We start from the raw sequence: 15,112 nt of genomic DNA on the forward strand, positions 1-15,112 counted from the left end.
CCCGGGCTCCTCTTCCCTCCCCTCGGCCCGGCGCAGAGGGGCCTGAGGAGACCCCCGGGCTCCTCTTCCCTCCCCTCGGCCCGGCGGAGAGGGGCCTGAGGAGACCCCCGGGCTCCTCTTCCCTCCCCTCAGCCCGGCCCGGGGCGGCGCGGGGTGCCCGGTTCTTCCCGCCCCCCCCCCCGCGCTGTCTCCCCGCTGACCGCCCACGGGCTCACCTCACGGCGCCCAAGAGCGGGGAAGGGGGCGGCCTATCCTCCGGGTGGGCCGAGGGAAGGGCGCGGGCAGGGTCTGGCGGCGGAGTGCCTGCCCGGGCAGCCCCGCGTTGGGCTTCGAAACGGGCCGCGAGGGAAGTAGGAAAACCCAGAAACGAGCGTTTGGGTCGGCAAAGCTGGAACGGGAGCCCGGGGTGACGGACCGGGGGGGCGGCAGTGAAACTCGCCGTGCTCCCCCCCACGGCAGGCGGGGGTGTGCGGGAGTCCCATGAGGGAAAGCAGGAGGGAAATCGGGATTTCTGACACCCTCTCACCCCATTCCCTAACGTCTGTGCGTTTCAGTACTAGTCCCAGGTCTAACTGGTAAAGGATTTAGAGTTCTGCTCGTTACGCTAAGGTGGGGGAGCCCTGTGCTTTGTACTGCGGGTGAGCGGGCTGGACAGATGACAGCACGTATGCTGCGCTCAGGAGGTCACAGTTTAGCGATAAAATAGATGTTTGATTACGGTGCGCTGCTACTGAACAGAAAAGAAGACTTTTCTTCACCTGAAGTGCGTAGGGTTGAGCTCCACAGCTGGGCACTGTGCGTGGGGAGAATCCCCAAGATTTCTGCAGCTGCCAGAGCAGGCCAAGGGGGATGTACGTCTGCAATGCCCGGGAGGTTGGTCAACGAGGCACATCTAGTGGGATACGCACAAGATATAGTGGGTGGCTAAATAAAGATGTGGTCCTTGCTCTCCAAAAACACCTGACTGCTTAGCGTGGAGAATAATACAGCATAAAAAGCGTGTTACAGGTGGGAAGGCACCGTTAGGGCAAGTGCTGTAACAGACCATCAGGTGACTAAACAAGGACGTGTCTATCTTTGGGTTTCCATGATCTTGTTTGAAAAGTAGTTTAGCTGCTGTTTGGAAATACAGCAAGGAGCAAGCAAGGCTCTGGACCTGCAAGGACTCGTGTTCGTTACGTTGCTGGGAGACTCGGTGAGATTATTCACACACTTAAACGTTTAATAGAAGAGGTCTTTTTGAACTGTATTGAAACTGCTGTCAAGCTTCTCAGGTTAAACGTGCTGGAAAAAACATACATTTTTCCTTTGCTTTTTCAGTTGATGTCTTTATAAATGTAGCCTTAAAGATGGTTACAGTCTGGTAGTACGGCCTTTAAGTGGATGTGTTCCTTTTAAAAAGAAATCTTTTGAAACCGTTCATTCAAATAACCAACAGAATTGTATAAAGCAGCGGGGTGTGTGTGATTATACAGTACAAAGCCTTGTGAATTAAACTCTGCCTGTTTTTTCCAGATATTTAACCTACAGGGTTTTCTTCCTGTTATTTTAAAAAGTGTAATTTCTTCTCATGTTCCTACAACAGACCTGATGAGGAAAGAGATCTTTTATTGCCTCCTGAAAGAGAAGTGATGATTCCTGGAACCTTTTCTTGGGCGGATTAAGTGCATCAGCAGGGCTGAAAGCATGACTCGCTGTTTCGAAGCTAAGTGAAGTTTATCAGCAAAGCATCACACAAAAGAAGGAGCTGGCAGTGGAGCAGTAGCTTGACAAGCGATGGTTAAAAAGCTGCACATCCAGTTTGCAGCAGCGTGGGTCTCAACTTCCCAATTAACAACAGTGAAATCCTGCAGAAGCTGGAGGCTAAGGAAGCACCTCTGCCATCCATTTTCTGTTGTGCTGCTGCCACTGTTCTGTCTGGCCTAGTTTTAAACATCCTGAGCAAGAGGACTTCCCTGGAGAGGTTTCTATAATAGCAGCATTCGTTTCCTCAGAGTTAGAGTTGTCTCCAGGGCGCAGTTCAGGTAGCTGCTCGTGTGCTGAGAAGAGCTTTTGGTCATAAGAGAAAGAATCTTTTCCCATCTTCCCACCTGGAGCTCTCACTAGAGCCTCACAGCTGCAAGCAGCTCTGCTGCATCTGATGTGTTCCCGTTGTACGAGGGGAAAAACTGGAAAATTTGGTCATGTTCACTAACACTTCCTCCGGCCTGCCCTGCAGATGGAGAGGCCAGAGAAAATTAATCTGCTCCTGGTACCTCAGTTAGCTTGATTAAAGCTTGTTGAGGAACTTTTCTGCCTCACTGCGCCAAGAGGTTCTAAGACAGGATGCACCAGGTTTCCAGGTCTGATTTGCTTTTGCTTCACTGAAGTCAAATTAATGAAATACTTAGTAATATATCAGAATTAAAGGCCCAAAGTAACTGTGAAGGTTGCTATTGTGTTCAGTGTGTAAAAGATGTTTTGAGGGGGTTTTGTCCTTCAAACAACTTCAAATGAGTTTTTGGCCTAAATGAAATTAATTTGGTTATTCCAATCTCTGAATTGTACAGTAACAGAACCTTAGACATAAAAAAAATATTCAATAAAGCCAATTCAAAACTAACCACAATGCTTGCTTCTACTTAAAGCTGTTTATTTTTAAACTTCTCGCTATTTTCTAGCTACTTTCTAAAGGGATGACATTTATGTGTAAGAGCAGGCACGCCATGGGAAGAGCACTGGCCTGCTCTGGAATTAACAGTGAAGGCAGCATGCCTCTGGAGCTTTGAGGAGGATGGTTTCCCTGAATCTCATCTCATAAACAGCCACATGCTTAGACAATGAATGACATTTATTCTTTTCTGAAGAGCAGTTTATTCTTTGTATGACACGCTACATAAGAGGTGTATGTACTTTGCTTTTAAAATTCCAGAATCACTTGAACTTGGTTAGTTTTCTGTTTTTCAGAGGAACCAAATCTCCCTGTAAACTGCTAGGCAGTGATCCTGGGGGAAGGAAGGTCGAGTGACACGTTAGTCACGTACACCCCCATCCACTTCGGCTGTGGAGCAAAGCAATGGTGACTTAAGAGAAAAGAGTCATTGACTCAGGGAGCCTGGAAGAACTCGATGTTGTGCTGTTGCAAGACACTGGCATGAGTAACATGGCAAAGATGAAACTGGAAGACTAATGAGTGGAGTGTGTACGACGGATTGGGAGAGGCAATGTGCAGGTAGAGAAGTCTTACCGTTTGGCCAAAAAAAAGGGGGTTAACAGTTGCAAGAGGCAAGTGACATTGGCAGGAAAACTGGTTTATGGCCTGATCAAGGTCGTCTTACCTGTGTAGCAGTGGTGTGCGAATTCTTCTCAGAGCTGCTGCAGAGAAAATGATACCTTTAGGAATGATAAGTCTTAGATTATACTTTATTAGATGCTTGTATATAATTTTGCTGCAATGAAACCCTTCCCTTTGAAGCAATATTTTTATCTTTCCTTACTGTTAGCCTGCAGAATAATTGAGTCAAATTCTACTCCTTCTAAGTTAGAGGACTGTCTTTGTCAATACTGTTCTGCAGGTCTCTCCAGGCTTGGAAGGGGAGACCTTTCTGCATTCTCATAAAAGCTGTTAAGGAAAAAATGTGATTATGAAAGTTCTTTACTGGAGCCTCCTCAGTGCCTCTGAATAGGCAGGCTCCAGTTTTACAAAAGAACAGTAAAGTTTTATTAATTTTTAAGGTGAGATGTTTTTCTTGTGCTGGTGGTGATTGCTGGGGAAGGCTGCAGGGCCAGAATACCGGTGCGTCCTGGCTTCTCCAGCTTGTGCTGCAGGTTCATAGCCTGCACCCTCAGGCTCCATCACACCCCCGAAGAGTCCTTTTCATCTCTTCTTCCTTTGGGCTCATATCTCCTTGGAGATCTCATGAAGGTTATGATAGGTCTCAAATAGTGACTGTAATGGGCTTTGCCTATTTGAACCATCTGAAAACATGTTTAAAGCTTTTAAACACCTATTTTTTTTCCTCCTAAAATTGTTTACTCCCTGAACTCCCTTTTAGGTTTCAACTGACAAATCTCATTGTAATTCATTTGAGCACTATTGTGAGTATACTTTCCAAGGGAACAGAAAACAGATGTGATAAATGCCTGAACATGAGATTTAACCCAACATCTGTTGTTGTAAAGAAGCGTTACAAAACAAAGGAGGGTAACCGTGTTTTGTTTGCATTTAATTCGTAGGTGATACACCTGATTTTTCATAGTACTTTTTTGAGGTTACATTGAAAACATGTGGCAGAAATGTGCATTGAGATAAACTCATTTGACCTGTCCAGTTTGCAGTGGTTATGACAAATTACTACCATTTTTGCAACAGTCAGCATATAAGTGGTGTTTCAAATAAAATTAATCCATTACTCACAATAGAAGTTAAACTCTTTCTGCAAGATAAGGAAGTGCAGAGAATTCATCAGAGCTTGTATGATGTACTTGCATGATGCTTAACTGTAGAGTTAACGGGCTAATTCATATGTTTAGCGTAAGCATATGCTTAAGTGCTTTGCTGGATTCAGGCATAAATAAATTAGGATTAAAATGTGACTACTTGACAAATACTTCTAAAGACGGAGGCTAATTTATCCTCTCCCCAAGGTGAAAAGAAAGCACATGAGATTCATGTCACAGAGATTCTCTGCATTTCCTCTACTGGGATTTTTAAAAGTTGAATAATAAAATACTTGAATATTTAAGTTTTTGCTTGGGCTGGAAATTCCGTGGTTTAACTGTAGAAAAGGTAGGGTGTGCACAGACCTCACACTAGAATGCTGACAAATGGAGGTGAAACTTTCTTACTCTGTTACTGAACAGAAATCAAGTCCAGCCTGTGAATGCCAAGAAAAAACATGAAAACGGGTTAGATTATCTCTTATTTTAAAACCATGGTACCAAATATTTGTGCTAATTGTTGCAAAAAATAATATTATTACAACGTAACAACGCAATCATATTCATCATGCTAAACGTCATTAGACCTCATTTCAGGATCAAATCACAAAGTTACGTACTTTGTTCTATGGTTTAGGGTTATCTCATGCAAATGCCATGTTTAGCTGGTTTGGTTAAATCCTCCCTGCATATCTCAAGATAAAGCTACATGATTTGCATTTAGATTTGGAGCTCTTCTTCACTTTAAGAAAATATATAATCCTTTCCCGTATTTACTTGTTGATGCCTTTACGTTACTGGAACGTAACGACTGCCAGCAAAATCAATGTGCCTCTTCATGAGAGCTGGGAACGGTTTCTGTGCGGAGCAGTCACCACTGGCTGGTAACGAGGCGCCTACAGAGAGGGTCTTGTCAGAAGTCGTGGCTCTGCCGTTGGCGTGCTTGTCACGGGCATGCACAGCGGCAATCCCTGCAGCTGTGGGAGCCTGGGCGCTGAAGGCAGCTCTTCCACCAACTTGTACGCGGCTTATTTCTGACAGCCTGGTAGGACTGAAGGAAGCTCTTGAAGCATCACCTTCCTTTTCCGTGGGGAGGGACAGAAGGCAGAAAAGAGTGTGGCTCCATGGACAAAAGGCTGATGCAGACTCTGATCGTGCGGCCAATTAAGTAGATTGCAAGGCCCCTTGTTAACTTCTGCCCACCTACCAAATGAGTGGCCAGCCTGAGCAGAATAAGATTACTTTCTCATTTTACATAAGGCTTTTATGTGCTATCCTCCCTATTAATTAACTAGAGTAAAGGTTCTGGCTTCCTTGAACTCGTCTTTTCTTGTCTGATATGCTTTGAATTAGATGTAACCATAATAGAACGTATCAGAAGCAGAAGACTAATTTTTTTCTCACTTTCTGGGTATTGTGGGTATTTTTAGGTACCATACTTAGCAGATACAGCAAAGATACCTTCCTGCAGGTGGATGTTTTAAGTTGCCATAAAAGCCACTGTTCATCTGGCTTTATTTCTTTGATGTAAAATATCTTACTTTGAATTTTCAGCAAGAGTAATTTGTCTGTCAGTGGACACCTATTTTCCTGCTTTGCACTTGTCTTTGTTGTTGTTGTTCTAGGTAAAAAGCGTTAGTGCTTATTTAAAAAATAGTGCCATTAAAAATGTTGATGAGCTTTGTACCCAGTCTTACTCTCAAGTAGTTCCACTGAGTCTGCCACGATTTCTCTTGATTTACCTTGGCATAAGTGAGGCATAAGCAGGATCTGGCTCAGTTTAGCCACAGCTTTACTGTAATCCGTAAGGCCAATGAGAGCACAAAAAGAAGGAAGCTCTACATAATCAGAAATCAAATAATGCAGTCTTCCTACATCTCCGCTTAGTCACTTGCTGGTGATATCAAACATATGTCCAAGCCTACACTAGAGGCACAACAAGCAGTTGCCTAGGGGAAAAGCAACAAGACCAGTCGTGTGTCTGAGCCCCGAGACTAGAAATGGTTCGATTAAATTCATGTCATTTTACAGGCAGGTGCTGCACTCTGATATCCTTATGTTTATTCTGCAGCTCACCTAGTTCTGTCTACGGCAGGAGGAAAAGATGTTGGAACGCATCGTTGAAGAAAGAAAAAAAAAAAAAAAAGAAAAACCGAAAATTGAACTTGTCAGTATTAGCAGGGAAAGGGATGTTAACTGCAAACTAACTGATGCGGTTCAACTCAACAGAGACAATAGAGCAATTCTCTGTGCAGCGGCAGAGCTGCAGTAAGCCTGTCTTCTAGGTGGGGACCAGTTTCATTAACTTCAGTAAGATTGCTTCACTGAGTAGGATGAGCAGGATTTGGCTTTTAGAAAACTGCAGAGAATATTATTGCAGGGTTCTCAGATTTTTTTCCCTGTTTAAATTGGCTCAGCAGGCCTTGCAAAAATCCCTGTGGCTTTGAACAAAAAATGATTTGCGGTTTCCTAGAGGCCGACAACTGTTTCTTCTCTAATCAGATATTGCCCTGAAGGGAGCTTTGGTCTCCCTGTGGATCAGGCAGCAGTAATCTAAAGTTACTTACACGGGGCCAAATCCTGCTTGCCGGCATGTTTTAAAGAGCGTTAGTAGTTTATTTTACACCTAAGTCCACAAAGGGTCTGGATGATATACAGAGTGTGGTAAGATTACACAGCAAAAGTTTCTGTCCTTGATGATATTAGTGCTCGGGCACACTTTTGACAAAGACATACAGCTGTGATTTTCCTACCTTGAACCTGAAAGAGGAGTCAGGATTTCATTTTATGTCAGCACCCGGAGGCTCTTTATTTCTTGCCTTTGCACTTTATTGCTCCCACACTGCAAAAACATACACCAAACTGAAGTCTCTAATAATACGGTCTATGGAAATCACAAGTGCAAGGTCACACAGTGCTTGCTATTGGCCCCTGAAGTCCAACTTGGGCACTGCTATAAAAGCAGAGACTCTTCTGCCATTGACTCTTCTCTTCCACTGCTGTTGGCCTGGGAACACTAGAGCACTTACTAGACTACCGAGCTCTTCATCCAGCTACGTCATGAACAGAACGGTATTTTCCAAAGGGGCCACTGATCTTCACCTGGAGTCAGTGGAAGCCGCTGGTGGTCAGCACTTCCAGTATGAGGCCTGAAGTTAACAGTCGTGCACCTGGTCCTGATGCAAGGGGATGACGTGCAGGGGCTTTGTCAGATCAATGGCAGAATTGAATTCCAGAGTCAGACTTGGCTTTAATTTTTTTCAGTAGATTTGGGTTTATGTGAGAGGGGAAAAGCAAGCCATCAGGAGGCCTTCATCCTTTTCCTTTTCCTGTCTTTGTACTGGCCGGTGCTCCTGGGCCAGATGATGCAGGTGACTCCCCTGTCAATTTTGTTAAGCTCCTGTGGATGCGTGCGAGCATTGATGGAGTACTGTGCTAGCAACGTGTTGCCTGCAGCTGTGGGTTGGATACTCTCCTTTCAGTCTTTGAATGAACCCGCCTATTTTTGAACTTTACTTCTCTTGCATGATACCGGCGGTAGATCTTACAATATGCCTCGGATCAGAGCTGAGTGTTTCCTCATCTTCAGGGGTTTGTTCTGTTTTGTGGTGTTGTACAATGACCAACGAAATAAGCATTTGTTTTTCAGTTTGAGGTAGCTAATGGATTTCAAAGCTATTTGCTATTGTAATTTTTTGCCTAATTGTTTTCGCTCTGTAACTGTATGCCTTCACTTCCAGGATTTACTCTTACATTCCCATGTAGTTAGATTGATGCAGATTCTGTGCACTTCCACAAAATGACACCCTGTTCAATAGCAATCAGGGATGCAGACAGAGGAGACAGAGGCTTCAAGAAGATTATTTTCATCTGCCACTCAAAATGTAATTTCCAACCTGCTTTTGAAAGAAATGACACCCCAATCTGAGAAAGTTGGTAACGTATCATTTTATGTGGCAGTCATTTAAAACTGCTGGGCAGCTGACTAATGAAAGAGACAAACAAGATGTACATGAGTCAAATTTCTGACTCGGTTTTACAGAGGCGGTTTTTGCACAGGCACCAATTTATAACCAATGTGCTTTTTGAAATCCTTGATTTGGTATGGCATGTGGGAAGGTTCTTGTAGGTCAGCACCACATCTAACATTAGGGTGGTATCTAGTTTCTGTAAATATTGATATCTCTTTAAACAGGTTGACTTTAACTTGTTTTTAATTAGTAATGGCAGATGTTCAGCTGGAAGAACATCTAGGGATCATAATTCTAATAATGTCCTATTAACTTTTAAACCTTCCTCTTAATGTAAATCTGTAATTAGAGTGCTCTATCTGCTGCATCCTACTACAAATTCTATCTGTAAGCCAATACACTGGGATGCCAAAAAGCTGCAGGGATTGTAAATTGTGCCTTATGACTCTGTGTTTTGGGTAATTGCACTCTGAGGACAAAGCAGAGTAACGCAGCAGAGCCGCAGCAGCAGCCCCCACCTTCTCCCGGTCCGTAGGAAGGATCGTCCCTTGGGTGGAAGATGCTTTGACAGCAAGGGAGGACTGGAGAGGTGGAGCAGTGATCGTAGTCATCATATCCCACGGGCTGAAACAGAATCCAGATGCAGAACAGCCCCTGGGGTCGATGGCGGTGTGTCCCGCAGACCTGCCCACTCCTCCCGTGCAAGGGCAAGGTTGGTGATGGTCCGTCCCAGCAAGGCAGGGCAAGGGAATGCCTCTGGCCCTGGGGGAAGACCATTGTCCTCTGAGTTTGACCAAGGATCTCTGAGAATTAAGACTGCTTCACACGGGTCCCTGGCTACATGACTGAGATAACGTGTGGTGGGTATCTGAGGAGGCTTTCCCTCTGCTGGAAGCTTTTGGGTTTGTGTGTATGTAGATGAAGTTTCTCCTCTAGGTCATTGTTTCGCTGCCTTGCACGTGTTCAGTTCCCAACACAATGGCACTGACTAGGCACTTCCTTAAAGCGATTTTGTATCGGCACAGCTCCGCTGACTCTCACCAAGCCATTCCAGCACCAAACTGATATAAACCATCAGTGAATCAGGCCATGAGGTGTGTCTGTAAGCACACGTGTGCAGAATTTGGCTGGTTCAGTTGTTTTATCCTTTTCACTTGTCTCTTACAAACAAAACCCAACCCCCTTCATTCACTGCCCTCTGGTGGCATGTTCACTTTTCCTCGTATTAATCCCTCTCGCATACAAATAGATCATCCATTTCATCTGTGGATCCCAAAGGAGACGTTAATGTCATTATTTACACATGGCGCAAACCAGATGTGCAGAGACCTCGTTAGTTGCCTAGAGTAACATCAGTAACGTCTAGACTTTTGGTGGCCCCCAGGGGTTCAGGAATGGATCCTGTCCTGGTTTCAGCTGGGATATAGTTAACTGTCTTCCCAGTAGCTGGTACAGTGCTATGTTTTGAGTTCAGTATGTGAAGAATGTTGATAACACTGATGTTTTCAGTTGTTGCTCAGTAGGGTTTAGACTATAGTCAAGGATTTTTCAGCTTCTTATGCCCAGCCAGGGCACCTGACTCAAACTGGCCAACAGTGTATTCCATACCATGGGACGTCCCATCCAGTTTAGGAACTGGGAAGGGGGGGCAGGGAATCGCCGCTCGGGAACTGGCTGGGTGTCGGTCGGCGGGTGGTGAGCAATTGCCCTGCGCATCATTTGTACATTCCAATCCTTTTATTACTACTTTTGTCATTTTATTAGTGTTATCATTATCATTATTAGTTTCTTCTTTTCTGTTCTATTAAACCGTTCTTATCTCAACCCACGAGTTTTACTTCTTTTCCTGATTTTCTCCCCCATCCCACTGGATGGGGGGGGAGTGAGTGAGCGGCTGTGTGGTGCTTAGTTGCTGGCTGGGGTTAAACCACGACAATCCGCAGTCCCCTGCCTCCCACCCTGCCTACCGTGAGAAGTGCTGTTCAATGTATTAGTCAAAAAACACTAATCCCATTCACATTTCCTATTGCAAGAGAAAATGCTAGTTCTTGCCATCAGGTAGGAGGACATATGTGGCTGTGTCTATGTATTTAATGTTTCCCTTGAGAATGTAGTGTCATTAAACTACTTCAGTGTTGAGTCTTAGCCGTGTACCCACATTGAAATAAAATGACATTCTAAAAAGCTCACTCCAAGTTTCCAGCCTCCTGGAGTCAAGCCTAGACTGGCATAAATCTGCTGTGCTGTCTGTGAGAGACTTATTTCTAGTCCTGCAGTGACACAATCTTTTTGACTTATCTGCAAAGATTTCCTTCCTTGCTCTCTTCCCATCCCGCTCACCGTATCTTTCTTTTCTATTCTTGTGGGCACAGTGCTTAGCTACTGGTTTAATTTAAAATAAATAAATAATGCTTTAAGGTATCCATCAGACTCTCTTCTGGATCACTCTTGGAAGATCATTCCATACTCACGTGGCATGTTGAAGTTACCAGAGCCTGCTGACCTGTTTCTCTTTTTTATCCTACAGCCTTCACACGAGCAGTGTCTGCCTTTAGTAATTAGATAATCTTCACAAATGGAGTCAACAGGCAGCAGATTTTATGCTGATGTAGGACAAGCACCAGATCCCATATCTTTCTTTGCATTTCTGTTACAAGGCAAAGATACCTGATACTCTTGAAAGCCAGAAGACCTGTTGGTGGTGATAGCTTACAAGCTGCCATACTGATATACATGCTGGTATGTCCAGTTTATTTCCTTTAAATCCATGTCCTGCTCCCTCGCAGTATGCCATGCAGTCTTACTCGAAGACTATCCTGTATGTTGCCTCTTGCTGTTTTAGGGAAGAAACTATTAGGGTTCTTTTTTTAATTACCTTGTATTTCTCAGTGTTTAACTCCATTCTTTCATTCAGGCTGTGCTTGAAGCATATCCTGCCTGATGTGACTAAGTTGTTGACTCACTTCTTTTATGGCTGTAATAAAACTAGATCTAATGACCAATGTCTGGATATCAACCACCAACAGCATTTGCAAAAAAAAATCCAGATTGTTCCTTCTCAAGGTTGTGTGTCCTGGTGTAACATTCACTTAATTTAAAATACCAAGTGAGCATGGCCCAGTTGTAGTCACAGTTTTGTTTTCTTCTTTTCTAGAGATTATCTGCTTGGCTTTAGTGTTATCCCAAACCCTCCAGTTCTGAAAGTTTTAAATAGTGTTCTTTTGGAATCTGTCCCTGCAACCATTAGCGCTGGTAATTGCACTCAAAGACTAAATGTAGACAATTAGCCTTGCACTGGGCCCTAGGGATTTCATAATTTTATGATTTTGCAGCTCGCCTCAATTTCGCCATCCATCTGGTGTAATTTGGGGGCCTCTCAGCCCCTGCTGTCATCTCAGGTGGGCTGTTGCCTGTGATTCCAATGTGTCTGTGCTACACAGGGATGGGGAAGGGCAAGCGTCTAATTTTTATTTGCAGGTTGACCCCAGCAAGTTTCTGTGATGTAAGGAAAGCTGCGCTGCGCATCTGCATGTGTATGTGGCCCTTGCACTTCTGCTCATGTCTTTGCTGAGTATAAGGTGAATTTCACGCGCAGGAACATGACATGAGAGAATCTGTTTCCTCTCTATATATCCTTGGTAGTCTCCTTGCTGGGGGCAAAATAGTGGACTGTTAAATGTAGTACAGGTCATGGATAGGAAGGAGAATTGGGGACCTGGATTTGATTCTCTAGAGCCTCCACCATCTGCTGTATGAAGGAAAACCCACAGTAATTCTACACATTCAATCCAGACTCAGGGAAACGATGGGGTTTAGCCCTAAGACATCTCCAATTGCAAGTCTTCCAAATTGAGATTTTATCACAATATTTGATGCTGGAGTCATTCAATTACATAAGATTCTCAGTTTCATTTAAAAGAAAAAACAAGTTTCTGTACTGCAGAGCAGCAAAGATTAGCTTGCACAGATGAGCTGAGGGACAAGGAAAGGCTCACAGTCCAGCGAACTAGAGTCCGACATTTGTTTAACATCTCATGATTTTAGAATCCATCTCACAATAAAGCCAATCTCATAATGGGGATTTGCTTTCAGTGAATGCTAAGTTTTATTATTTAAAAAAAGCCCCAAACCCAACAACAGCAGTTTCAGCAGATCTGAAGCTTTCTGTGAATTCAGATGATACTCAGCAAATACTTTGGGAGGAAAATTGGAGACATTTGCTTTGGAAAAGCGGAATCATTTTTTCTCAAGCATTCTAGGTTTTGCTTTGACACAGTGTTTACATTACAGAATTGAGCTGTTATTAAAAAAGTAAATTAAACAAAGAAGATAAACAGACAATAGGGGATGATTAAAAAATTTTGGAAAGTGCAGACATTTTGATTTGACAAATTATACACCCATTATATGCCCAACTCTTAATCTGCAGATCTGGCTGGCGAGCTTTTGGTCAGTTGGGGATGAATGCTGTGGGGAAAGCTGCCCTGGAAAAATAAATTGAGGCTGCACTTAGACATGCTGCACTGGTTTGTGCCCTTAGTACCAATGGAGAAAAATCCAGCGCTCCTCAGAATCTGGCCTCCTCTTTCCTAAAGACAGCAGAAGCTTTTTTGGCATGGCATGCATACAAGTATTACGGACTTTCTTTCCTTTGGCTTTCTCACCTTGCCACAAACTGAGTTCACCTGAATGCCTCACCTTCCTGGGTGCAATAAGCAGGGTGTTAAAATACACTTCTAAGCCTTGGTTCAAAAGAGGTTTTGAGGTTATATTGAATCACTTCGTAAAGCCCAGTGACGCTGACTTAATCCGCCTCTTCTTCCAATTGCTGCTTCTTGCTGCTTCTCATGGGCTTTCCCATGGGCTGTCAGCCCCTGCAGGCTTTAGCCAGGGTTATATTTATGGGGGGACTGGAGTGGGAAGCAGGGCTGTGCCCCCCTTCCTGCAGCATAGCTGGTGCTCCTCAGTATGTGGCTTGGAAGAGACCAGGGCACTGCGCGGCTCTGCTGGCACCACCGTGACGGCATCCACCTTGGCTAATCTGGCCAGCTACTGGAAGAAGGGACGTCTGTGGTACGAGTCGTGTTTGTGAAAAGCTTTTCTTCTCTTTTTTTTGCCGTGATTTTATAGAGTGGGAGGTCTTTGGGGCAGGGATGGTTAGTTTTCTTTTTGTACAGTGCCCAGTACGAGCTGAGGAGTTCAGACCTCACAGGTGTCAACTGGTGGCATCATTTGTATTAACAAGATAACGGGTATGTTTCCAGTGCCAATACTGGTACATGTTGCTTCAACTGTTACCCCAGGCTTTCTGGGAACATCTGACCCTAGAGAAAATGGTCCATATGCTAAACCTGTTTGGAGAAGGATGCCTATTCTTTATCTGCATTATTTCTTGCAAAGTTCAGCCTCTGAGATTCCTTAAAGGAACCAAATGCCGGAGAGGAAAAGAGCCTCTTAAAAGTTTGGTGGACGAAATAGCACCCCGCTTTCCTCTGATAAAAGAAAGGAATGGTCCCAAGAAGACATCTGAGGATCTGATCCCACTTAGGGAATTCTGCCTGGGAAATCTCAGGGTCTGGGCTGACCGTTGTATTTCTGCAGCTCTCACAGGGTCCAGGATTCCTAAAGAAATACGGACTTTTCAGTGGAGCTGAGCAAGGAGTTTTTATGCTCGGCTCTAAGAGCAGCACTGGCTTTTGATAAGTGGTTGAGTGGTTTTAAACAATGAAAAATTAAAACAATCATTCAATTAAATGTGAGCAGATGCCCTGAAGTGAACTGGTGTGGCTAACTTTACAGTTTTATTGATGATAAGGCTTGGAAGTATTTGATCATTCTTATTTCATGGCTCTCTCTTGCTTAATATTATCCTTTTTTATAGCTGAGGTGGTTTTAAAACCTGAGATAAATTTTTGCAGCAGCAATACATTTTCTAAAAAAAAAATATGCAAATCTCCAGGAACAGCTTATTTAAAGTATACTGAGCCAGAGGGGGTCTTACTTGATTTTTATTTAGAGCAAAATTTTAAAAGATATTTAGGTGCCTATAGAGGAGACTAACAACTGGGATTTTCGGAATCACTTAGGCAACAGCCCCTCATGAATACTTTTTGAAAACGGGGCCTTATTTCATATGGAGACAAAAATCCCTATTAATAAAGCAGCCACAGTCTCTTTGCTCCCTGGAGGGCAGGAGCTGCTCCAGCCTGGCACCTGCAGGGACTAGCATTGTGTGAAACCAGGATCTAAACCACTTTCAAAGAAAAATGCCCCCATTTAAAAAATAAATATTTTATTTGCCTATTCCTTTGTAAAAACTGAAAACTTCCCCTTTAGCAGACTTCATCCCTAACTCTCTTGAATGTCCTATATTAATTGATACCCAAATATTTTTTGAAGGCCTGGGTTTATTGCTTTATTTTGTTTTTAAACTCTTGTAAGCTTTCTGAGTTAAGGGAAAGCTATGGGGAGAAGCCCCAGCCTGGGGATCCTTCACGTTACTGCATTCAGAAGAGGGAACGTATTCCTGTACTCTGAGCTATAAAAGAAGAGGGAACTATTCCTGTACTATAAAAACAGCTTGATGAAGAATCCCCAAGTATGGGAAACCGCCCTGTTTCATTCCCCTGTGAAGTGGAAACAACTTCAAAGTGCACATTTTTGTTCCTTTATTTTCCCTAGCTCTACTGTAGACCCATTTCACTCTTCCTTCCAGCCCGGCT

General features: G+C 43.8%; 1 protein-coding gene across 1 annotated transcript in view; it reads right to left on the reverse strand.

Moving 5' to 3' along the window:
* Positions 1-15,112, reverse strand: part of GPR139 (G protein-coupled receptor 139) — a 36,393-nt gene that overhangs the window by 14,933 nt on the left and 6,348 nt on the right. The window lies entirely within an intron of this gene.

This window comes from Haliaeetus leucocephalus, unplaced genomic scaffold (genome assembly GCF_000737465.1).
Source record: "Haliaeetus leucocephalus isolate CR32 unplaced genomic scaffold, Haliaeetus_leucocephalus-4.0 Scaffold295, whole genome shotgun sequence".
Lineage (NCBI taxonomy): Eukaryota > Metazoa > Chordata > Aves > Accipitriformes > Accipitridae > Haliaeetus > Haliaeetus leucocephalus.